Source organism: Schistocerca piceifrons, chromosome 9 (genome assembly GCF_021461385.2).
Source record: "Schistocerca piceifrons isolate TAMUIC-IGC-003096 chromosome 9, iqSchPice1.1, whole genome shotgun sequence".
Lineage (NCBI taxonomy): Eukaryota > Metazoa > Arthropoda > Insecta > Orthoptera > Acrididae > Schistocerca > Schistocerca piceifrons.
In genome coordinates this window covers 93,926,270-93,950,934 of record NC_060146.1, presented here as the reverse complement: position 1 = coordinate 93,950,934, position 24,665 = coordinate 93,926,270, and the positions used below count along the sequence as shown (strand labels likewise).

The window sequence follows — 24,665 nt, the reverse complement described above, 5'->3', positions numbered from 1 at the left end:
CAGATATTACATCCCATAGTGCTTAGAGCCATTTGAACCATTTTTGTCCCTTCGCGTTTCTACTTGACAATCACGTCATCAGCGGTCGACTTCGACAGTTTTAGATGGGTTCAAATTTCACTGATGAAATTGTTTCTCAGGTGACATCAAATTGTCTTCATTCGAAATCACTGAAGTCTCCTGATAGACTCATTGTGGTGTCTGCTGCTTCTCTACTGTCAGCAAACACCCTCTCCTCGTTTTACCCTTGCGAATCTTGCTCTCATGACATCTGATGGTCAGTTCCGCAATTACATAGCTGTGTCTGGATACTCTTGATCAGTGTAGATCGGTTTATCACATAGAATCTGTAACATTGTGAGATTGTCCCCTGACGGCGCTATTGTCTATGGGGATGCATCGTCGCTGGACGGTCGAAACGAAGTGTGGACAGAATATACACTTGTATAATGTTAGGTAGCTCTCTTCAACTATGGATAACTGTAAGACAGTGCCCACATTTTTCCACGCTAAAGGCGTTATTTTATAGAAAATGGTGAATTAATTTCAATTCTAAGAATATTTTGACTTGTTAGACAGTTAAAAAATTGTATAAAAATCTTTCACTAAAATTTTAGTGGCAAAATTACTGGCTCGAACGTTGACGTTTATTGGATAATAAACGAAAAGCGCTAGTTTGCTTTTGTTCTATGGTATTACTTTTATTGTGTTAAACGGTTTTCGCCTCAGAAAGCCGTCTTCAGACATTTACTGAATACTGTCGCCAAAGAAGTTACAATGTTTGTAAACGACATTGGAAAAGACGTTACACATCTATATTAAAGCAGAAACGTACACAGATCTTTGACAGTGTAGTCATAATGCCACGTAAAAAGTAAAAAATCGAGCTGTAAATAAAAATAAAGGGAATAAACACGAAAAAACTTTAACACAAAACTGAAACGGCATGCCTACATAACAGTTTATACCAATAAACAAAACCGATAAATTAAAATAAAATGAACACTTGATAAGGTTGCCTGAGGAGGTATAAAACGTGGAGAGTCATACACAAACCAATCAAAAGGAAGAATTATCACTGTAACTACATAATATATGAGGAACTTCAACGATAACCATAAGATAAATAGAAATGAATAAATGCAGAAAATTGGAAAAGTGTTAGGCAGGATACAGTAAATGCTATCTTTGAGAGTGTGGTGGTACTACATTTTAAAAAGTAAAAAGTTGAATAATACGCAAATATAAGTGGAGCAAACAGGAGAAACATTAACATTATACTCAAAACTGTGCCTCTGTAACAGATTGCATTAAATAAATGAACCAAATAAAATATAAAACGGTACTCGGTGAGACAACTTCAACAGGTATTAAACATGGAAAGTAATACAAGTACCAGTTAAAAGAAAGACTTAACAATTGTAACGACAGTCTGTATGGATTACATATACAATTTTAATAAAATAAAAGAACTGAATGAATACATGAAAATGGGGAATATGTAGGAACAGACAGTGTGGAAATAAAAGAAAAACAGAGACGATAATGTGAAGTTTAGGAGAGGGGAAGTGTTAAGCTGTGTCTGGTCATTTAAGATTAGATCTGGACCGTGAGCCAGATGTTTGTTAATTTCCAGGGCTTCCAGCAGGCTGACTTCCTGGCCTTTGTTTGTTAAGTGACGGACGTGGTACTCCGGCTAGTACATGTGGCTCTTACTCAGTACAGAGACAGAATTCTGCAACCCCCAGCTGCGTTCATGTTCAGCTGGCCTAGTTGCTACGTCTCTGGCTGACTGACCAATGTAAAACTGTTTACATCAGTACATGTAATTTTGTATACTTCATTGTTCGCTAATAACTAGATCTCGTCTTTGCTATTGAAAATACAATGGGCTGTGGTGTTCTTAATATAGTAGGAGAGCCTATACTTGTAGGCTTTCACTGCTTTGGCTACAGTCTGTGACAACTCTCGTAGATACAGTGAAGTACACCATTTCCTGCAGACAGTGGATGGCGAGGCAGATAAGGCATGGAGGAGGGGTGTAATTTTCTGTTTTTGTTTCCTGATGTGGTCAATCAGGATTGCGTTTTAGCCACTGACTGAGCCAATAATTTTTTTATCGTATCTAACTCTGCTTCAGAACCATCTGTGGACATAGGGACAGATATGAGACGGTGTGTCATTGTGTGGAAAGCTGCATGTTTATGAGCTGTGGGGTGTTGTGAGCAAGAAGGTGTCACTGTGTCGGTAGTTGTAGTCTTTCTATAAATTTTTAAACAATGTGTATGTTTACTGATGTCAATGGTGAGCTCTAAGTAGTTTATGGATTTGTTGCCCATCTCCATTGTGAATACTTTTTATCTTGACACTATGTATTGCGATAGGCACTACAAGAAGAAGAAGTCAGAGGGTGAGATGGATCGATGGCATCTTAGTAGTCATGAGTTCCAACCTGGAAAGCCTACGGGAAAAAGTGCAGGACTGAAGAAATCGGCGTGCTTTGGTTCATGCGGTCACGAAGAATGGGAACGGATTAAGAGAATAGGGAGAGAGATTGCTTTTACAGTGCAGAAGTTACGAGCTTCTGGCGCTACTGCTTCAAAAGTTTCGTATAAAATTCTTACTGATTTCACGCATTCTTCTATTTATCTTTATTTTCTCGTTATTCAATTTTAAAATCAGTGAGCTCTTCAATGGAGACCCTTTATGTGGCTCACTCTTACTGCTGTAGTCCATTCCATTTGAGTCCACTCGAACGTGCGAATTCGATTTTCTTTTTCTTTTTTTTTCCGGACTGAGCTCTTGCTTCCAACGAACGAGCAACAATCGTGCACGTTCTGTGCGATGTGTGTATTTTGTTTATTTTGGAAATTTGTGGTAAGCTCCTGTGGGACCAAATTGCTAAGGTCATCGTTCCCTAGGCCTACACACTACTTAATCTGACTTACGCTAACGACAACACACACACGCATGTCCGAGGGAGGCCTCGAACCTCCGACGGAGGGAGCCGCGTGAACCTTGGCAAGGAGCCTTAGGCCGCACGGCTACCCCGCGTGGCTATTTTGTTTAAGCTGACACTCGGCGCCAATAGTTCGCTGCACAGATAATTGAGTTTTGTCAACACAAAATCACTATGGCATCTCTAGGTCAGTAGCTCGTAATTAAATAAATCAGATCTGTTTTGACGGTGTGCGGGTTATGGTTGTTTAGAATTGACAATTATTATCAGTCTCACCTATGTGCAATAATATTGAGTTAATTTTATGCTGGCATGGTTTGCACGGATTAGATGTTAGCTGCATAACTTCAGCTGTGAACGGACACGGTTGTATGTTTGCTCTATCACTGCTTTTTGGGCATTTTCTTACGGGAAAACTTTGCTGCTGGTCTAACAGAAGCGCAGATTCTTTGCCCGTTGCGGGGGTCTGATCTGAGTGGTGTTTCGTCAGTGCTTACTGCATCTGTTCATCCTCCATTTATCAACTGATGGTCTCTGTACAGAAATCATTGCCGTGAAAATCAGGAAGCGAAAAAGGGCATTATACTCTTTCTTAAACTTTGGATGTCTCTGACAGAGGCCTCTTTCGCTTGTCTCACTAGAACAAGTCAATATGAACACTTGAAAGGTCCCTGTTGGATTCCTTTCATGTTTAATTTCTTAAATCTGTTGTCATTTACGGCATAAATTCCTCTTCTAAATTTACTGTGGCGTTTCTGACTATCTGGGAGGAGACTGAGTAGTGGAACGTGTTACTTTTACACATAAACAAGAACGATCTGTCACACTACTACACTTTAAAACACAGTTTATATGTAATTCATGTCACACAGTCTCATACGGAACCTACATCAGCTTTCTTTTATATACTTTATATGATAAGATACTGTCATCCCCCTTCCCTTTTGTGTGAGAGGATGAATGAGCAAATGTATTTCTAGTTGCATGCTTGAGGGTAGCAGACAAGCCTGTCTGCTAGAGAACAGCAGGACCAACGTCGGAACAGGTAGCTACGCTTTCTAAAAGCAGAGAGGTTTCTATCGTTAGTATGGTCCTGTCCGTCTCTTGTCATGTTGGTATAGGAAGCTGCCCCTTTGGCCACTTCCGTTTGTATTTGTGAGGCACCCTCAGAAAGGGACCAAGTCAGTCGGTCCGCGGCGAGCGTCTGAAGTGGTAAGATCTCCGGCTAAGCGCGTGTCTGCTAAGTCCGTAGGACAATGGATTTCTTAAGTTCAGCCTAACTGAAAATTTAATCACCTTTATTTCACGTTTAGCTCTAAAATATCTAATGTTATCTTAAATTGCAGCGCAGTGTAATTCTCGTGTGAAGTTCAGAATATATTCCGGTAGTTGCTTTGTCACTACTTTGTGAGTAAAGTGGAACCACGTGTTGATCAGTAACTCTAACTAAGAATGAGATTTTCACGCTGCAGCGGAGTGTGCGCTGATATGAAACTTCCTGGCAGATTAAAACTGTGTGCCCGACCGAGACTCGAACTCGGGACCTTTGCCTTACGCGGGCAAGTGCTCTACCAACTGAGCTACCGAAGCACGACTCACGTCCGGTACTCACAGCTTTACTTCTGCCAGTACCTCGTCTCCTACCTTCCAAACTTTACAGAAGCTCTCCTGCGAACCATGCAGAACTAGCACTCCTGAAAGAAAGGATATTGCGGAGACATGGCTTAGCCACAGCCTGGGGGATGTTTCCAGAATGAGATTTTCACTCTGCAGCGGAGTGTGCGCTGATATGAAACTTCCTGGCAGATTAAAACTGTGTGCCCGACCGAGACTCGAACTCGGGAAATTTGCCTTCCGCGGGCAAGTGCTCTACCAACTGAGCTACCGAAGCACGACTCACGTCCGGTACTCACAGCTTTACTTCTGCCAGTACCTCGTCTCCTACCTTCCAAACTTTACAGAAGCTCTCCTGAGCTTCGGTAGCTCGGTTGGTAGAGCACTTGCCCGCGAAAGGCAAAGGTCCCGAGTTCGAGTCTCGGTCGGGCACACAGTTTTAATCTGCCAGGAAGTTTCATATTAGCGCACACTCCGCTGCAGAGTGAAAATCTCATTCTGGAAACATCCCCCAGGCTTTGGCTAAGCCATGTCTCCGCAATATCCTTTCTTTCAGGAGTGCTAGTTCTGCATGTTTCGCAGGAGAGCTTCTGTAAAGTTTGGAAGGTAGGAGACGAGGTACTGGCAGAAGTAAAGCTGTGAGTACCGGACGTGAGTCGTGGTTCGGTAGCTCACAGTCGCGCTTGCGACACCGTGCTGGTCGGACGTGTCAGAGCTCCGCTCCACCGCGTGTTCACAAGGCGTGTTTTCAACTCATATTTCTGTTTGCAAGTGTTGTGTTATTCTGCAGTTTATATCGTTTTCCATTTGTATTTTTGTTGCGGTCTTATTGTAGCGGGTTAACCGCTCGCTATCTGCTGCAATGTCCAGGTTATTTCCGCGAAAGTGTACACTCCGTTTTGATTTCGACAAGTCCACCCGATCTGTGCAACCGAGTTCACTGGAGATACATGACTGGATCGTTGATGGTATTGGGATTACATCTGACCAAGTGCACACCGCCTATTATGATACCGAGCAGTATTGTTTCTTTGTTAAATTACTGAATCCTGTATTACTGGAGAAGATCATGACGAAGCACGGAGGAAGTGCTATTTTCCGACACCGGGATGACTCTGTAGGTACAGTGCTCATTTCCAATGCCGATGTAGACTACACGAACGTGCGTATTTTTAACTTACCCCCTGAAGTAGAAAATTGTTATCTAAAGGAGGTACTGTCCAAATTCGGTGACGTTAAACAGATTCGACATGAACGGTGGTCAAGTCAACATAGGTTGCAATGTTACAGTGGCGTTCGATCTGTAGAAATGCATGTCAAGCAGAATATTCCATCCCATATACTTGTTTGTGACTATAAGGCTCACGTTACTTACATTGGCCAAATACCGACCTGTCATATATGTAATGAGAGTGGTCACTTGCGTCAAGACTGCCCCAGGCGCATGTTTGTGTTAAAGAATTCCCTCCAGCAGCGTAAAAGGCTTACTTTGGCGGATGTAGTGGCAGCCAAGCCGATGACAGAAATTGGGCTCCCTAGTTCTGAAATGCCTTCGGAACAGCAACAAGAAATTCGTTCTGATGAGTTTCCGGTTCTGGTTCGGAGAGACAAAGGTGCGTTGCCCCCTGCAAAACTCGATGCCGCGACCAATAAGAGGCGCAGAACTTGTGACAGCAGTGGCTCTGATACCGACACCTCTAGTGCACATGAGACCGCGAAAAAGGACGATCGGGAATCCGGCTCGGAAGCGAAAGCTCCGATCGGTGAGGCTATTGTGGACGCTTCTCCTCCCACAATTTCAAGTGCCGATACTTCCGTGGAAGTTAAGCAGTTGCTGCTGGCTAGTGCCTTAGAACTTCCGCGACAGCCAACTCCGGCCGACCAACCTGTACGTGTGGCTCACATTCCTGCAGGAAGTACACACACTGAGGCCTGTGATGGTGGTATACAAACACCTCTGAGCGCCGACGGTACACATCACGTGGCAGCCGCTTCGGTTCAGGACTCACAACAAGGGGAATGTCAACAACTCCAGGAAATAATACAAACACAGCTGTCCGGGTCTGTCGGTGACAACAAACCGTTGCGGGCAGAGAATGTTGCCAAACAGGCTGATAGTGCGAGTGATAGTTCAGCTGCTCGCTCGCCGGCGGTGTCGCCGCGTGCGATCCCTTCGAGGGATGTGCCGGGAGAGCAGCTTGACATCACCCACGACCCTCCCACGCCGCCGGCTGCGGAGGTGCTCCACAGTGTCCGCCCCAGGATCCGAGTGCAACCTAATGTAAATGCTGTGCGTAAAAAGAGTAAGAACAAAGACGCAAGAATACAACTCAGTGACGTCACCGACACGAATTTCCCGGCCACAAATATGGAATGGCATGACGATGTTGCCCTTTAGAGATATTTGCTCCTTCCGCCTCTCCAACGTACTGTCATTATGTCGCAAGCCTATACGATCACGACATTAAATATTAATAAAATCCGGTCGGAGGTGAAACTGAGTGCCTTAAAACAATATCTCTATGAGTCGGGAACAGATATCGCTCTTTTGCAGGAGGTGGCCATGCCACACTTAACTGTTACTGGTTTTGTTGCTATTATAAATTTTTCCCCCGACTCGAACGTGGGGACTGCCATCTTACTTCGAGAAGGCATTCCCGTCACTCAGGTTGACAAGTTAGATTCCGGTAGAGGTGTGGGTGTCACCGTTTTTGGCGTCACCATCATTAACTTGTACGCGCCTTCTGGCAGTACCTATAGAGCGGAACGAGCAAACTTTTTTAAGGAACAAATCATCTATTTGTTACGGAAAAATCCCGAACGTGTTATCATTGGAGGTGATTTTAATTGTGTATTATCCCAGAAAGATCAGTCCCCGAATTTTAATTATTCGCCTGAATTAAAGCGTCTCGTGACCGACCTCAAACTGAAAGACGCGTGGGAAATTAGGTACCCGACCTTGGTACGATTCACACACATCGTCGCGAATTCCTGCAGCAGAATTGACAGGATTTATGTTTCCGACGTTTTAGAGAAAGTCTTGCTACGAATTGAAACAATACCCTCCAGCTTCTCTGATCACAGTGGTGTCGTTGCGTGCCTGAATTTGCTGCCACAACCAACGCGTTGGTATAAAAATCAATGGAACTTGAACGTCTCCTTATTAACGGATGCTGACCTAGAGGCGGCGGTGCGACGCGCTTGGGAGCAGTGCTTGCGCACTACCACAAACTTTCGTAGCACCATAGCGTGGTGGACTCAGCATGCAAAACCCAAACTGCGAAAAGTTGTTAAATTCTTCGGTATTGAAAGAGCAGCCGCGATAAAGAAGACGATGGAGTTCTACTACACTGTCTTAGGCGACCTCTGTGATACAGCCGACGCCGCGGACACCAGAATAGACGACATTCGAAAAGTAAAGGCGACATTAATCAATCTTAAGAGGATGCAACTGGAAGGTCTTAAGATCAAATCTAAAGTGAAGTCGGTCAGGGACGATGAAACAGCCGCTCTATACCACCTTGTCAAACATGCTAAGAACAGAAGGAGGACTTTTATTGAGGCCCCGAAACTCGGTGATGGCACGACTGTCGACACCCAGCGAGAGATTATCAAGGCACTACACGACTATTTTGTTGACACCTACACGTCAGCGGCTACTCATGACGACTGCTATGACGAACTGTTTAGTGCCATTTCCTCTACTATAACTAGAGACGACAATGACACCATTTCTTTGGAATTTAGTAATAAAGATGTTTTGGAGATTGTCTGCCACTCGCCGATCAGGAAGTCCCCTGGTCCTGACGGATTACCCATTGAATTTTACAGGAGGTATTGGCACATCATCGGGGGCAAAATCACCCAATTAGTGAACGATGTTTTTCAAGGGAAGCCTATACCACTTGCCTTTAAGGAATGCACAATTGTGCTTATCCCTAAAAGCAGAGGTACCAAAAATATCGCCAACTTCCGCCCCATTTCATTGTTAAACTCCGATTATAAAATAGTCGCCCGTGCAATCAACACGCGAGTGATGCCCCTCACTGCAAAATTCATTGGACGTCAGCAGACATGTGCCTTCGGGAGAACTGTATTGCAAACGGCAGCTTTTTATCGGGATATCATTGCCTTAACGAACGCCAGTAACGTGAAGTGTGGGCTGATCTTTCTGGACTTTTTTAAAGCCTTTGACCTCGTCGCTCACGAGTACCTCCTTGAAACCATGAAAAGATTCGGTTTCTTGCAGAACGCGATTGACATGATCACAAACATGGCACTGGGGATCAACGCAAGACTTTCTGTCAACTCGCAACTAACCCAACCGATTCAAATCAACAGAGGGATTCCACAAGGCAGCCCTTTGTCCATGTTACTTTTTGTTCTTTCACTCGAACCTCTGTTACTCCAACTGCAGGCGAAACTCACAGGGCTAACACTTTCAGGAGAAAAAACTGTCGTAGGCGCCTATGCCGACGATGTGGGTGTGGTTGTCCGCAATGAGAATGATGTCACCACTATAGCGGCTCACCTCCAGCAATACTGTTTGGCGTCGGGGGCTAAATTGAATGACAAGAAAAGTAAATTTATTAACCTCTGCGGCCTCCAGCATTTGCGAGTTGGCTACGCTCAGGAAGTCAGCGTCCACAAGGCTCTCGGCATCATATTGACGGCGTCCTCTTTACAGATGGCGGCGGCAAACTGGAGGGAAATAGTGCGTAAACTTAACGGTGCTCTCATTGACAATTCCCACAGAAGCCTCAATCAATTTGATCGGATTCATCTGGTCAACTCCTGTATTTTATCCAAAGCCTTCTACACGGCGCAGCTCCTGCCACTGCCTGCAGTCATTGCTAAGCAAATTATGTCGAAGGTGACCAATTTTATTTGGAGAGGGGAAATTTTTCGCGTGTCTGCCAAAACTGCGACACTCCACCCCCAGAATGGAGGGATGGGATTAGTAGATATCAAGGTGAAAGCGATGGCTCTTTATGTTACAAGGACGACCGCTATAATTAACAATGATCCTTCCGGCATTACAGCGCAATTATTCACTGCCGTCAGGCCGCAAAGTCTTGACCCACCGCTGAATATTCAGCCCATCAGTTATCGGCTAAAACATATCAGAGATTATTACCTCTCACGGAGCTACATCAGTAAAGAGGTCATAAACTCTCAACGTTTAACTGCACAAGCCATAATAGCGGACTGGAGACAACACGAAGGAACGAATCCTTTGGCAACGAAGCTCGGTGGCATGAACTGGGATATTGTATGGCGCAATGTCAGTTCCCGTGTCCTCAGTTCCGATGCTCGCACTGCCTGGTACAAAGCCATCAATGATGTGGTTAGCACGAACGAGAGGTTACATAAAATCGGGCTCAGTGACACCCCTCTCTGTCGTCGCTGCCAACTGACGGATACAGTTATCCACCGTTACACCTGCGGGGACCGTCTCCAGAACTGGGTTTGGCTTCGACAAAAAATAGCTCTTATTACCAGGACTACAACCGCCAATGTTTCGTCAGCACTACTGTCTCGTCCTGATGTGCATTTTTATCCGCAGACGAAAAACAATGCAGTTTTGTGGTTGCTGGGTACCTATTCCAGCTACGTCTTTAATAATTTTGGCGGTGACAATTATTTGGAATTCAAGATGTTTATGGATATCGAATTCGCCAAAACATGTACGTACCCGAATCATGGGAAACTCTTCGGCAATATGCTTACAATAGCGTTTCATCGCATGGGTATCGGATAGGTCAACTGAGTGTGAAGGGGTGAGGCCGGGCCGCGGGACACCAGTAGTGCCGCGACGAGGCCCCACTGCTTCTGTGTCGCGTTCGGACTCCCCCTCACACTGCGGCTTTCACTGACTCGCTGGACACTGGCTACAGGAACTTTCATTGAGTGAGATACGAAGCTGTGTTTATGTTACGTTTATTCTTCGAGCAGCACTTCTACTATGCCCAAGGGCGAAATCTTTTCGTTGTCTTTTTCACCATTCCAATTTATTTTCATAGAAGGTTACGGGTTTCGTTTTTCATAAAAAAAAAAAAAAGTGGCGCAATTGGTTAGCGCACGGTACTTATAAGGCAGTAGCCGTGAGCAATGCCGGGGTTGTGAGTTCGAGCCTCACATGGGGCATACTTTTACCAATTGTTCCTTTCTTTATGTGCTCTCGTTGTGTCTTTACATCCCCTTTTTTTTACTGCTGTGTGGAAATGACCCAGGAGGTCAATCGGCGTTTTCAGTTTCAAGTTGGTTGATGTGGTGCTTTCCAGGTACGGCTTTCCATGACGCACGGGTCGAATTACTTTAAATTTGAAGTTAAGGTTCTTGTTTTTACTAGTTTTTCTAGGGATGTTTTTTCTTTTTTCTCTTTTCCCTTTTTTTTCCCCCGTATGTGTGCTGTTCGCTGCATACCCATACATTCCGTTGCATTAATTTGGAGGGATTTATTCATTTTTCATTTCGCATGTATGTTTCCACGTATTGGACCATCCGGAGGAACTACTTGCTCTTACGCAGGAATATCTGGATCAACGGGGGAACACCCACGTTCATTGTCATCAACTAATTGTACAGCCACAGAAGCTCGCCAACGACGGCAATTATGGAGACCGCAAGGCCGGGCTATAAGGGGAGTTGGGAGGCCCGTTTAAAAAAAAAAAAAAAAAAAAAAAGTTGGTAGAGCACTTGCCCGCGAAAGGCAAAGGTCCCGAGTTCGAGTCTCGGTCGGGCACACAGTTTTAATCTGCCAGGAAGTTTCATATCAGCGCACACTCCGCAGCAGAGTGAAAATCTCATTCTGGAAACATCCCCCAGGCTGTGGCTAAGCCATGTCTCCGCAATATCCTTTCTTTCAGGAGTACTAGTTCTGCATGTTTCGCAGGAGAGCTTCTGTAAAGTTTGGAAGGTAGGAGACGAGGTACTGGCAGAAGTAAAGCTGTGAGTACCGGACGTGAGTCGTGCTTCGGTAGCTCAGTTGGTAGAGCACTTGCCCGCGAAAGGCAAAGGTCCCGAGTTCGAGTCTCGGTCGGGCACACAGTTTTAATCTGCCAGGAAGTTTCATATCAGCGCACACTCCGCTGCAGAGCGAAAATCTCATTCTGGAAACATCCCCCAGGCTGTGGCTAAGCCATGTCTCCGCAATATCCTTTCTTTCAGGAGTGCTAGTTCTGCATGGTTCGCAGGAGAGCTTCTGTAAAGTTTGGAAGGTAGGAGACGAGGTACTGGCAGAAGTAAAGCTGTGAGTACCGGACGTGACTCGTGCTTCGGTAGCTCAGTTGGTAGAGCACTTGCCCGCGAAAGGCAAAGGTCCCGAGTTCGAGTCTCGGTCGGGCACACAGTTTTAATCTGCCAGGAAGTTTCATATCAGCGCACACTCCGCTGCAGAGTGAAAATCTCATTCTGGAAACATCCCCCAGGCTGTGGCTAAGCCATGTCTCCGCAATATCCTTTCTCTCAGGAGTGCTAGTTCTGCATGGTTCGCAGGAGAGCTTCTGTAAAGTTTGGAAGGTAGGAGACGAGGTACTGGCAGAAGTAAAGCTGTGAGTACCGGACGTGAGTAGTGCTTCGGTAGCTCAGTTGGTAGAGCACTTGCCCGCGAAAGGCAAAGGTCCCGAGTTCGAGTCTCGGTCGGGCACACAGTTTTAATCTGCCAGGAAGTTTCAACTCTAACTAAGTTCATCAATCTTAAATGCGAATGTGCGAGAGATTATAACGTCTCGTCTTGACAATATTTTTCAATATAGCAACTTTTCTTTATGTTCAACCCACGTGGGGTGTACTTTGTGAAACCAGTACCACGTGCTTATACAATTGTTTGACCTATCAGGTTAATAGTAAGACGATAGTAACCAGTTCGAGATTTTTCTTTTGTAAATTGCTTTTCGATCTAATTTATTTTAATTATCAAAGTTATTGTGGAGTTACACTCTTTGTGTAAACCAAGTTGACCATGTGAAGCATGTGGTGTAATCATCAAAGTAGCCCTCAGCTATTCTTTTCGGGAAGATTTCACAAGGAGTTAATATGAATTTAGTATACCACTGTGTGGTAATTACATGACGGACAGGATTGTGCTACGAACGTAACTTCTTTGGGTGAAAATTGAATCGGTTGGTAGTGGTTAATTTTCTCTTGCATATGTTTCAACGTTCCTTGTGTGTTATTTTATGAATGCAGTGTTGTATGCAGTCTCCCAATCTTGGCTCCATATTTGATGTGTTCCGTAAGATTACAAACTCAGATTTTCACAGTCCTAAATAAGGCACCAGCTTAGTTATGACTCACGTTTAATATGCTGAAATTTCAATGATCAATGTTAAAATAAATTTCCAAATATAAACTGATTTATTTCTTTTTATTTAAATTCTCTTTTTATATATATATCACCGGTTGTCGTATGACTATTAAAAGATCATAATTAATGTCAGTCTGGTTGGGAATTTGGTAAGCTAGACTGGATACCTGGTGAAACAGTTGCGCAGTAATGTAAGGTTAACTTGCCCAGACAGCTCACAGCTTTTAACCCGCTTTTATTGTCTAGCAGCACCGCTAACAACACAAAATAAACCAACAACGTTATACATGGCGATCCTGTTCTGTGATTCCGCTAGACTCTGGAACCTCTGAAACGTTAGATTGCGAGCGTTGTATAATCTTATTTTCTTTTCCCTAGAGCGCTCAAACAACTTCTGCCTTGTTTCTGAGCAGACTTTCAAAAGATACACGGCGTTGTTGAGCGGCGTTGTGTTGTTTGTCTTGTTTTGTTTTCTATATTTGTTTGTTTTATATGTATGTGTTTTTTTTCTCGCTTGTAAATTGCACTGACTTCGATCAAAGATATAAATTTGTTTTGCGTGTGAAAAAGTGCGTATTAGTTTGGGGACCTTTCGTGTGACTGTCGTAATTTTTGGGGGATACACTTATATTGATTAGTGTGTCACGTACCGGGTATAAATTGAACTAATGCAGACACGTAACCAAGCTAAAAGTAAGCGGTCTGACAATTTAAGCAACATGGACCAAGGGGATAATTTGATTTCGAATATTAACGCGTCGGACGGTTCCGAAAATGCAATGGGAAATACTTCAGACGAAATGCAAAACAGGACGAACGGGCTCACAGCAGAGCCAGAAATTAATTTGCCTCCTACTAACCAAATTGATTCGGCAGAACTCATGAAAGCCTTATTGCAACAAAATAAAGAAAACGCAGAGAAATCAGAAAAATCGTTCCGAGAACAAAAAGAATCATCCGAAAAATCGATCTGAGAGCTAGGCGAACAAACGACGCACAAATGTGAAAAATCGATCCGCGAGCTAGGTGAACAAATAGACGAAAAACTAATCCAGCAGACAAATAAAGTCGACAAGTCGATGCAGAGAGTGTCCGATGACATCTCACAAAGAATAAACAATCTGGAAAGTGAAATAAAAAGTGATATTATGTAAGAATTAGGCCGTACATTTGAACAAATCGATGATCGTCTGCAAGCCTTAGAACAGGGCAAGTGGAGTCGCGATGCGGAATCGAAAGAGAGCGAAGAACAGCTACTTAGGAATTTCCAAACGCTGAGAGAAGAATGCCAAAGAGAACTCCAGCAGTTACTCTCGAGGGTCCAGGAGGCGGAAACGCATTGTCCAGCGTCCATTAGCAACACAGTAGCGGACAACAGTCCAGCGATTCACGCTCTCGAACAGCAAGTAGAACAATTGAAGCAGACTGGGGCGGAGGACAACAGACAAATACATGATAAGATTGCGGCATTAGCGGACATCGTAGGCACGATGAAGGTGACGGAAAGCGAGAACAATACTACACCGGTAGCGGTCGCAGAGACCAAAGAAGTGCGTTCGCTTCTTAGATTTCAGAAGGGACAGTTCGAAGTGAACAGGCGGCACAAAGCTGTAACAGGCGAATTACAAGAACGCGTGGCGCATCTAGAAAACTGCATGGCGTGTGATTCCGAACTTGCCTATAGCACAAAAAATAGCCGTGCGGACAGTGCAGAGAGGGACTCCGGCCACGAGGGAGATTTTGACGACAGGGAAGAATGTATTTTGAGGGGCAGACATGAGAAAAATAGAAACATTCAAGGGCCTCGCCAGGAGGAAATGCGGGGATTTGATTTCAAACATTTCCTTACGGTGAGAAAGTTTGAGATATTTCGAAATTCGCAAAAAGGAATACATCCACGAGCATGACTCGAGCAATTTGAGTTTTGTCTTCCTCCCGACTGGGCAAGTTCACATAAGATAGAATATATGTGTGGCTATTTGGAAGGCGAACCGGCGATTCGCATGAGGTCGGCAGCGCGTCACTGCAACTCCACTCGGGAGTTTCGACAAGCCTTTCTGTCCGCCTATTGGTCGGAAGCGGCACAAGATAGGGTCAAACATGGCATAATTATGCTGCCAAATTTGAACCAGTCTGGTTTCGGCAGCCCAGCACGCCTATTCGACCACATGCTGCAGGCAAATCAATTTTTATACGACCCATACGGGCCTGCGGAACTAATTAGGATATGCATCACCAAATTGCCGATGCACTTGCGCCACGTCATTCTTGCGGGACGATGCAAAGAGGACGTGGAAACGTAAAAGACACTTCTCAAAGAGTTGGAATACAATACAGGAGAATGCCCGCCTAATCAGGCACAAAGTTATTACGGGGCACAGCAGCGCGACCGCAGTCATGGCCGTATTACTAATCAACGGCGTGACTGGTCGTCGCGACGCGAACGGAACAATAATCGGGACAGGCCGTATAGAAACTGGGGTGACAGTCGCGAACACAGGTGGAACAACAGAAATGATCGAGGACGTGGACAAGATCGTGAACGCTACAGGTACAGCAACCAGAATCGATACTACGATGAATACGGTGGGAATAGGACTGTAGGTGGAGCACCTCATGATGTTGAAATTCGGCCGGCTAACCCTAGACATAATCCAGCAAATGGAAATGAACAAAACCGGCAATGACAAACGATCAACGCAGAAGGCGCCCAATCGGAACAAATGAGCGACATGGCAAATGAGTAGAAAGGACAGTGAGAAGTAGAGAGGACGGTGAGGAGAAAGAATTGATTAGTTCAAATTTGTGACGCATGCATTTTGAATAATATGTTGGTAAAAATTAATGATAAAGGTGTTTCTATGTGATTGATTGAAGTGATGTTTTAATTTTTTTCTTTCCTTGTGCAATTAGGATTTAGTTTGATTCAAACGTGAAGATAAAAGGTGTCTTTGTGAACGAGTGAAATGCTGTTTATGTTTTTTTTGTGTAAATTGAAAAGAGTCGCTCCTGAGAGAAGCAAGATCTGTGTTGAATTAATGCAAAACTCAGGGGAATATCCGATCTGTGGGTATTATGGGTCTGGCAAACCCAGGTCCCCAGCTGTTAGTAGCCTTGTTTCCGATTTTCTGCTTTCAGTGCTACTATCTATCTATTACTATTCTATATCTGTCAGTATAAATGAGGATCTCTTACTATAGTATGCGTGCTGTATGAATATTTTAAGATGGGAGAACTCTGAGAAAGGAATGAGTAAGTTTGGAATCTTGAAAACAGGATGCGATAATACAATTGTTTAACCAATGGCTTCCCAATAAGCGATGATATGTTAATATTGATGATATATGTCTTTTTTGCTCTTTATAGCTGAGTATGTAAAGTGCTGTCTGTGGATTTCGTCAGTATATTGCTTCCCTTCAAGGTGAAAGAAGAATTGTGGTTTGTGTAATTTACGTGGCCCTGAAATATTATTGTGGTAGTCAAATACGAGCAGTTTTTCAGCAAATGGAGAATGGAACAGAAATATGGATCCTTTCTGTAGTCTTGATTGATGTTGAGCCAGAGCCTGAAAAATTATTCTGCGTTAATACTTGTCCTAGAAAAGAGACGTTTATGTGTTTTGCTGATGCTATGAGCATTACAGCTTACTGTTTTCGCTGGTGCGGGATGCACTGCAGCCTATATGATTTGTACTGAGGAAATTTCCCTCTTGAAGGTAGAGGAAGATTAAATAATTTTGATTATGTAACCGAAGGAAAGCTTGGTTTAATATAATATGGATGAAGCAAAACATTTGTCATTTAAACTACAGGGGGATTCGGATCTTTTGTGTCTGTTGTAAGTTCAATATGTTAAGATGAAACTGTTTTACAGAATAGAGGAGACCACAATTTTGCCATTCATGAGAAATGAATCCAGAATAACCACCACAGGCGAAATAACTGATTTGGAAGCGAAAGGTAACTTAAAGAAGGAACGAAATTGGAGCAAAATGGGTAAGAAAATGTAAAAAAGAAAAAAAAATTAACCTTCTCAGAGTCATCTGCGTGATTAACTCTTGTGATAACGTAATTTTAGATGAAATTTTCTTACTGTTTTATGTGTGAATATATAAGTATGATAAAAAAATAATTGCGAGTCTTATCAGGTGTGTGAACAGGTATAAATGTTTTGATTTGCAAATAACCATTGTTCTTTCTACTTTGTATGTTTAAGGAACGTTTCTCCATGTTTATCATGTGACAAGACGTATGCCGCGAGCGTCAAGAAGAGGACGAATTAGAACAATGTTGTAGTGGTATGTACACGGTGTTGAAATAGTATTGAAGTAGCTTGTTGGCTTAACTAGTAGTGGATTGAAGTAAAATTTTGAGTAATGCATGTTTATGGGTAGTTAGTTTGTAGAATAGACAACAGGTGTGCATGTGTGTGTGTGTGTAAATAACATGTGAACCCTATGCTGTCCTGACCTATACTTGCACAAGGCATAATCCTATTCATTTTAGTGAATTAATAAGTAGCATTTGATTTATTAAAACGTAAGTGAACCACATTAGTGATGTGGATTTAAATATTATATTGTCAGTTCATTTAAGTTTAATTTTTATACTGTCAAGTCATTTCACTTTTATTTTTTAATATTGTCAAGTCATTTAACTTTTATTTTTATATTGTCGATTCATGTAATTTTTTTATTTAAAAAAAAGAATAAGTCTCACTTTTGTTCTTAAAAAATTGTGAAAGACAATACTAAGCAGTATTATGTATGACATTTGGTAATGACATAAGTATGATGAACAATTTCTGTGAATGCAGTTGAGAACGTGAAAGCGAACCGGCTAAACTCTTACGAGACAGTGGGAGCAGCGAGGAGGAGGGCTAGTTGTAAACTAGCGGGTTTCCCAGCAGGACACGCTGTCAACCGGGCCACTTCGGGAGCGCGACTGACAACAAAAGAAGGGTACGCGGCAAACACTTTCCCTTGCACCTGGAGCTAATGGGCGGCCGCCCCGTGCGACCCTTCCTGGAGGCGATGACCTGAGATGGGCGAGCGGTCCACCGCGCGGAAATCCATCTGCTGGCAACGCACCACACGCACGCGACCGTGACGAGACGGCCGCGGTGAAACGACAGAAGACAGGGGAGAAAGGGGCGTGGAGCTTTTTTGATACGTACTGTCCAGAGAAATCGGCAGACTTCAACGACGCCTATCAACATTTCCTGACGGATGCCCACTGTCAAGCGACAGTAAATCATGGTTCGATGTTCTTTGGTCGCTAAGGGTGGCACAAAGAAGAGCCATTATGTGTCATCCTTGCCCAGGAATATCAAACCGGCGAGCCAATTGAGGATAACTCAAGAATGTAACAACACAAGGGGCGTGGAGCCTTTTGACAGGTACTGTCCAGAGAAACTTGCAGACGTCAACGACGCCTATCGACATTTCCTGACGGATGCCTACTGTCAAGCGACAGTAAATCATGGTTCGATGTTCTCTGGTCGCTAAGGGTGGCACAAAGAAGAGCCATTAAGTGTCATCCTTGCCCAGGAATATCAACCTGGCGTGTCAAACGAGGAAACCGCACGAATTTGACAACACAAACATGGAACCAAACCGAGATGTACGTGACAAGGGGCCACCAAGAGAAACTTCATGAGAGGGCAGAGACGGCGGGATTGCACGCAACAGATGGACAAAAATCCCTACTGACAGCTGCGGCGACGAACCCCCCCCCCCCCCCCCCCTCCTCTTATATTGTGCCTCGAAACAGTGGAACTGCTGAGTGTGCCAGTGAACAGTGATTATACAGTTCTTAGTTCAATGCATATTCGTGCGTTCTTTCAGAGAAACTTTGATCATGTATTTTGCAGGGGTTCGATTTATTGGTGTATATTAGACTGACTCTTGTATTTTGCAGGTGTTCTATTTATTGTTTTTTTTTTTTTTTTAGACTTTGACTCTTGTATTTTGCAGGTGTTTTATTTATTGGTGTCTTTTTTTTTAGATGTTGACTATTGTACTTTCAGAGCTGTTTTATTGATCAATGTTTGTTCTTGTGTGATGTATTAGATTTGTGATATTTTGTTTCGTAAATTAATTCCTGTGGCATTGCTTTGTTTATCAGTCAGATTGCTATTCATTCTCACTGGACTGTGATCGATTAGCTTTTGCATGGGGCATATTTATATTGAGGAACCCCATAAGGGTAACAATCACTTAATTAATTGTAGTTTCAGTATAATGACACAGTGGTCATTGTTTGCTAACTAACTGAAATATAGTAGAGTGATTAAATTAGTGCCACAAAGTTATTTTAATTCTACAAATTATTAGTTTTATAAGATATAGAATTTTTTTGCGATAACCACTTTGTAAAACATGTTTTTTCTCTTATCATTTTTTTGCTTTTGCGGATTGTGCATTGTAATGTTCTGCTTTATAATACTGATGTTATTTCATGTTCTTTTTTAATTGCTGTGGCACCTTTGCAATTTCATAAATTTTGCTTGTTAATAAACAGTCATAAATTTTCCTGTGATCAGTTGGCTCTTGCAATGAGCAAATACTGGTGAACTCCATAAGGGTAACAACCAGAAATTGTTTTCATATTAATGACACAGGAACCATTGTTTTTACTTGCTGACCGAATTAGGTCTACACTATCTTTTAAATAGGTGTCACAGATTGTGTTCTTTTTTCTGTTTGAAATTAGTAGATTTTAAAGATTTGTTGAAATTATTGTGTTTTAGCAATTAGCTGGTGACCTTTTTCCTTTGCTTTACACTTTTGGTTTAATTAGGGTGTGAGAAGCCTGCTTGGGAATGTCCTAGCATGGCCAGAAAATTCCCTGCACAGTCTTTTCCGGAGCGTTGGGGTTATGAAAGGTCTCTGTTGAATTCCTTTCATGTTTAATTTCTTAAATCTGTTGTCATTTACGGCATAAATTCCTCTTCTAAATTTACTGTGGCGTATCTGACTATCTGGGAGGAGACTGAGTAGTGGAACGTGCTACTTTTACACATAAACAAGAACGATCTGTCACACTACTACACTTTAAAACTCAGTTTATATGTAATTCATGTCACACAGTCTCATACGGAACCTACATCAGCTTTCTTTTATATACTGTATATGATAAGATACTGTCATCCCCCTTCCCTTCTGTGTGAGAGGATGAATGAGCAAATGTTGGATGCTTGAGGGTAGCAGACAAGCCTGTCTGCTAGAGAACATTAGGACCAACGTCGGAACAGGTAGCTACGCTTTCTAAAAGCAGAGAGGTTTCTATCGTTAGTATGGTCCTGTCCGTCTCTTGTCATGTTGGTATAGGAAGCTGCCCCTCTGGCCACTTCCGTTTGTATTTGTGAGGCACCCTCAGAAAGGGACCAAGTCAGTCGGTCCGCGGCGAGCGTCTGAAGTGGTAAGATCTCCGGCTAAGCGCGTGTCTGCTAAGTCCGTAGGACAATGGATTTCTTAAGTTCAGCCTAACTGAAAATTTAATCACCTTTATTTCACGTTTAGCTCTAAAATATCTAATGTTATCTTAAATTGCAGCGCAGTGTAATTCTCGTGTGAAGTTCAGAATATATTCCGGTAGTTGCTTTGTCACTACTTTGTGAGTAAAGTGGAACCACGTGTTGATCAGTAACTCTAGCTAAGTTCATCAATCTTAAATGCGAATGTGCGAGAGATTATAACGTCTCGTCTTGACAATATTTTTCAATATAGCAACTTTTCTTTATGTTCAACCCACGTGGGGTGTACTTTGTGAAACCAGTACCACGTGCTTATACAATTGTTTGACCTATCAGGTTAATAGTAAGACGATAGTAACCAGTTCGAGGTTTTTCTTTTGTAAATTGCTTTTCGATCTAATTTATTTTAATTATCAAAGTTATTGTGGAGTTACACTCTTTGTGTAAACCAAGTTGACCACGTGAAGCATGTGGTGTAATCATCAAAGTAGCCCTCAGCTATTCTTTTCGGGAAGATTTCACAAAGAGTTAATATGAATTTAGTATACCACTGTGTGGTAATTACATGACGGACAGGATTGTGCTACGAACGTAACTTCTTTGGGTGAAAATTGAATCGGTTGGTAGTGGTTAATTTTCTCTTGCATATGTTTCAACGTTCCTTGTGTGTTATTTTATGAATGCAGTGTTGTATGCAGGCTCCCAATCTTGGCTCCATATTTGATGTGTTCCGTAAGATTACAAACTCAGATTTTCACAGTCCTAAATAAGGCACCAGCTTAGTTATGACTCACGTTTAATATGCTGAAATTTCAATGATCAATGTTAAAATAAATTTCCAAATATAAACTGATTTATTTCTTTTTATTTAAATTCTCTTTTTATATATATATCACCAGTTGTCGTATGACTATTAAAAGATTATAATTAATGTTAGTCTGGTTGGGAATTTGGTAAGCTAGACTGGATACCTGGTGAAACAGTTGCGCAGTAATGCAGGGTTAACTTCCCAAGACAGCTCACAGCTTTTAATCCGCTTTTATTGTCTAGTAGCACCGCTAACAACACAAAATAAACCAACAACGTTATACACTGCAGTAGCAGAACTATAGTGCATAAAATGCAATCAGAACACATGTCTTGCAAAAGGGAGGTTCGTTCTCAATACTTTCACCAAATGTGTAACAGTTTATAACATGTATTTTTTTTTTTTTTACAAAAGTTATGGTTTCGTTGTGATTACTACACTATGCGATCCGGACACCTGGCTGAAAATGACTTACAACTTCGTGGCGCCGTCCATTGGTAATGCTGGATTTAACATGGTGTTGGCTCACTCTTAGCCTTGATGAAAGCTTCCACTCTGGCAGGAATGCGTTCAATCAGGTGGTGAAAGGTTTCTTGGGGAATGACAGCCCATTTTTCATGAAGTGATGCACTGAGAGAAGGTATCGATGTCGGTCGGTGACGCCTGGCAGGAAGTTGGCGTTCCAAAACATCCCAAAGATGTTCTATAGGATTCAGGTGAGCACTCTGTGCAGGCCAATCCATTGCAGGGATGTTATTGTCGAGTAACCACTCTGCCACAGGCCGTGCATTATGAACAGGTGTTCGATCGTGTTGAATTGCCTTTCAACAGTGGGAAGCAAGAAGGCGCTTAAAACATCAATGTAGACCTGTGGTGTGATAGTCCAAGCCCACTCCATGAAAAACACGACCACACCATAACACCACCGCCTCCGAATTTTCCAGTTGGCACTATACAGGTCTTGTCTTGTGACAGCCAGAGCGAGAGCACCAGCAGCAGCGAGTACTGTTTGTATAAAGCGTTTATTTTGCATTTTGTTTACGACCTTCCACTAAGGAAGGGATTCTATTTGTGTTTATCTGCTCTGCATAGTAACTAACAGTTCTTGATAAAACTTTACGTAGTTTTCGTGTTAGATTTCTTAGTGTTTTCTTGATCGTTTAGAACAGAAAGCGCCCTAAAACCGTCTTTTGTTTGTTTCGCGGCCGTTAGCCACTAGTCACTTGAATCAGCAGTTGTCTTGTGACAGCCAGAGCGAGAGCACCAGCAGCAGCGAGTACTGTTTGTATAAAGCGTTTTTGTACTTATTTGCTGCGCTTAGCTTTTAAATAGTTTTTCTGGGAAAACCTAGCGTAGTTTTCGCGTCTCGTATTTCAGTGAGTGTTTCTTGATTATCAGAGTAGCTCATCAGAACATTATCTTGGGAATTTGTCACCGTATAAAGTAGGGTAAACATAGTCATGTGTAGGGACTGTGGTTGTTGTGAGCGGACGCAAGGAGAATTGGCCACTCTTCGGGGGCAGGTGGAGGCTTTGTCTGTTAGGCTCATCGAACTCGAGGCGCAGGCGTCGGCTCGTAGTGGCGTTGGGGCAACTGTGGTGAGACCTATGCCTACTTCGGTGGCCTTGGAATCACATGGAACCCCTGATGTCGCTGCGTCTTCCGGCAGTGAGCATCTTACCGGTCAGCCATCACTCCAGGATGAATGGCGGACAGTGGTGGGCTCGCGCGTGCCTGGCCGAAAGGCGAAGGTGGGATCTGGCCGCGTGGCAGCTGCCTTACCCCTTTCCAACAGATACGGGGTGCTTCCTAGTGGTGATAACATCGTTTCCGAGCCACCACAGGATGCCTCGCCTGTTGAGCCAGTGGCCGATTCTCCGGCAAGGTCCCGACAGTCACAGAGGGCGGGCCTATTAGTTATAGGGAGCTCCAACGTTAGGCGGGTTATGGAGCCCCTTAGGAAAATAGCGGGTAGGTCGGGGAAGAATGCCAGTGTGCACTCGGTGTGCTTGCCGGGGGGTCTCGTCCGTAATGTGGAGGAGGCCCTTCCGGCAGCTATTGAACGCACTGAGTGTGACCGGCTGCAGATAGTAGCACATGTCGGAACGAATGACGCCTGCCGCTTGGGTTCTGAGGCCATCCTTGGTTCCTTCCGGCGGCTGGCTGATTTGGTGAAGACAACCAGCATCGCACGCGGAGTGCAAGCTGAGCTTAATATCTGCAGCATAGTGCCCAGAGTCGATCGCGGTCCTCTGGTTTGGAGCCGTGTGGAGGGTCTAAACCAGAGGCTCAGACGACTCTGCGACTATAATGGTTGCAAATTCATCGACCTCCGTTATTGGGCGGAGAACTGTAGGGCCCCCCTAGACAGGTCAGGCGTGCACTACACACCGGAAGCAGCTACTAGGGTAGCAGAGTATGTGTGGCGTGCACACGGGGGTTTTTTAGGTTAGAGGGACCCCCCCTTGGGCGAAACGATAAAATACCTGACGGCTTACCAGAGAGGACATTATCATCGTTGATAAAGAACGTCCGTCCTCAGAGACCAAAAACAGGAAAAGTTAACGTAATATTGGTAAACTGCAGGAGTATCCAGGGCAAGGTTCCTGAATTAGTATCTCTTATTGAAGGAAATAGTGCGCATATAGTATTAGGAACGGAAAGTTGGTTAAAACCGGAAGTGAACAGTAACGAAATCCTAGACACAGAATGGAATATATACCGCAAGGATAGGATAAACGCCAATGGTGGAGGAGTATTTATAGCAGTAAAGAATTCAATAATATCCAGTGAAGTTATTAGCGAATGCGAATGTGAAATAATCTGGGTTAAGTATCAAAGGTGGGTCAGATATGATAGTCGGATGCTTCTATAGACCACCTGCATCAGCAACCGTAGTAGTTGAGCGCCTCAGAGAGAACCTGCAGAACGTCGTGAAGAAGTTTCGTGATCATACTATTGTAATAGGGGGAGACTTCAATCTACCAGGTATAGAATGGGATAGTCACACAATCAGAACTGGAGCCAGGGACAGAGACTCTTGTGACATTATCCTGACTGCCTTGTCCGAGAATTACTTCGAGCAGATAGTTAGAGAACCAACTCGTGAAGCTAACGTTTTAGACCTCATAGCAACAAATAGACCGGAACTTTTCGACTCTGTGAATGTAGAAGAGGGTATCAGTGATCATAAGTCAGTGGTTGCATCAATGACTACAAGTGTAATAAGAAATGCCAAGAAAGGAAGGAAAATATATTTGCTTAACAAGAGTGATAGGGCACAAATCGCAGAATATCTGAGTGACCACCATCAAACGTTCATTTCTGAGGAAGAGGATGTGGAACAAAAATGGAAAAAATTCAGAAACATCGTCCAGTACGCCTTAGATAAGTTCGTACCGACTAAGGTCCAAAGCGAGGGGAAAGATCCACCGTGGTATAACAATCATGTACGAAAGGTACTACGGAAACAAAGAAAGCATCATCATAGGTTTAAGAGT

The 24,665-nt window shown here is 43.4% G+C and overlaps 4 non-coding genes across 4 annotated transcripts; 3 read left to right on the top strand and 1 right to left on the bottom strand.

Annotated features, from left to right (window-relative positions):
• Positions 1-4,475: 4,475 nt before the first annotated feature.
• On the bottom strand, positions 4,476-4,550 carry Trnat-cgu. The gene has a single exon. It is a non-coding gene; the product is annotated as a tRNA-Thr (tRNA).
• A 6,995-nt stretch (positions 4,551-11,545) lies between these two features.
• Trnas-cga lies at positions 11,546-11,620 on the top strand. Its single transcript has one exon. It is a non-coding gene; the product is annotated as a tRNA-Ser (tRNA).
• A 226-nt stretch (positions 11,621-11,846) lies between these two features.
• On the top strand, positions 11,847-11,921 carry Trnas-cga. The gene has a single exon. It is a non-coding gene; the product is annotated as a tRNA-Ser (tRNA).
• Positions 11,922-12,147: 226 nt separating this feature from the next.
• Trnas-cga lies at positions 12,148-12,222 on the top strand. Its single transcript has one exon. It is a non-coding gene; the product is annotated as a tRNA-Ser (tRNA).
• The last annotated feature ends 12,443 nt before the right edge of the window (positions 12,223-24,665 follow it).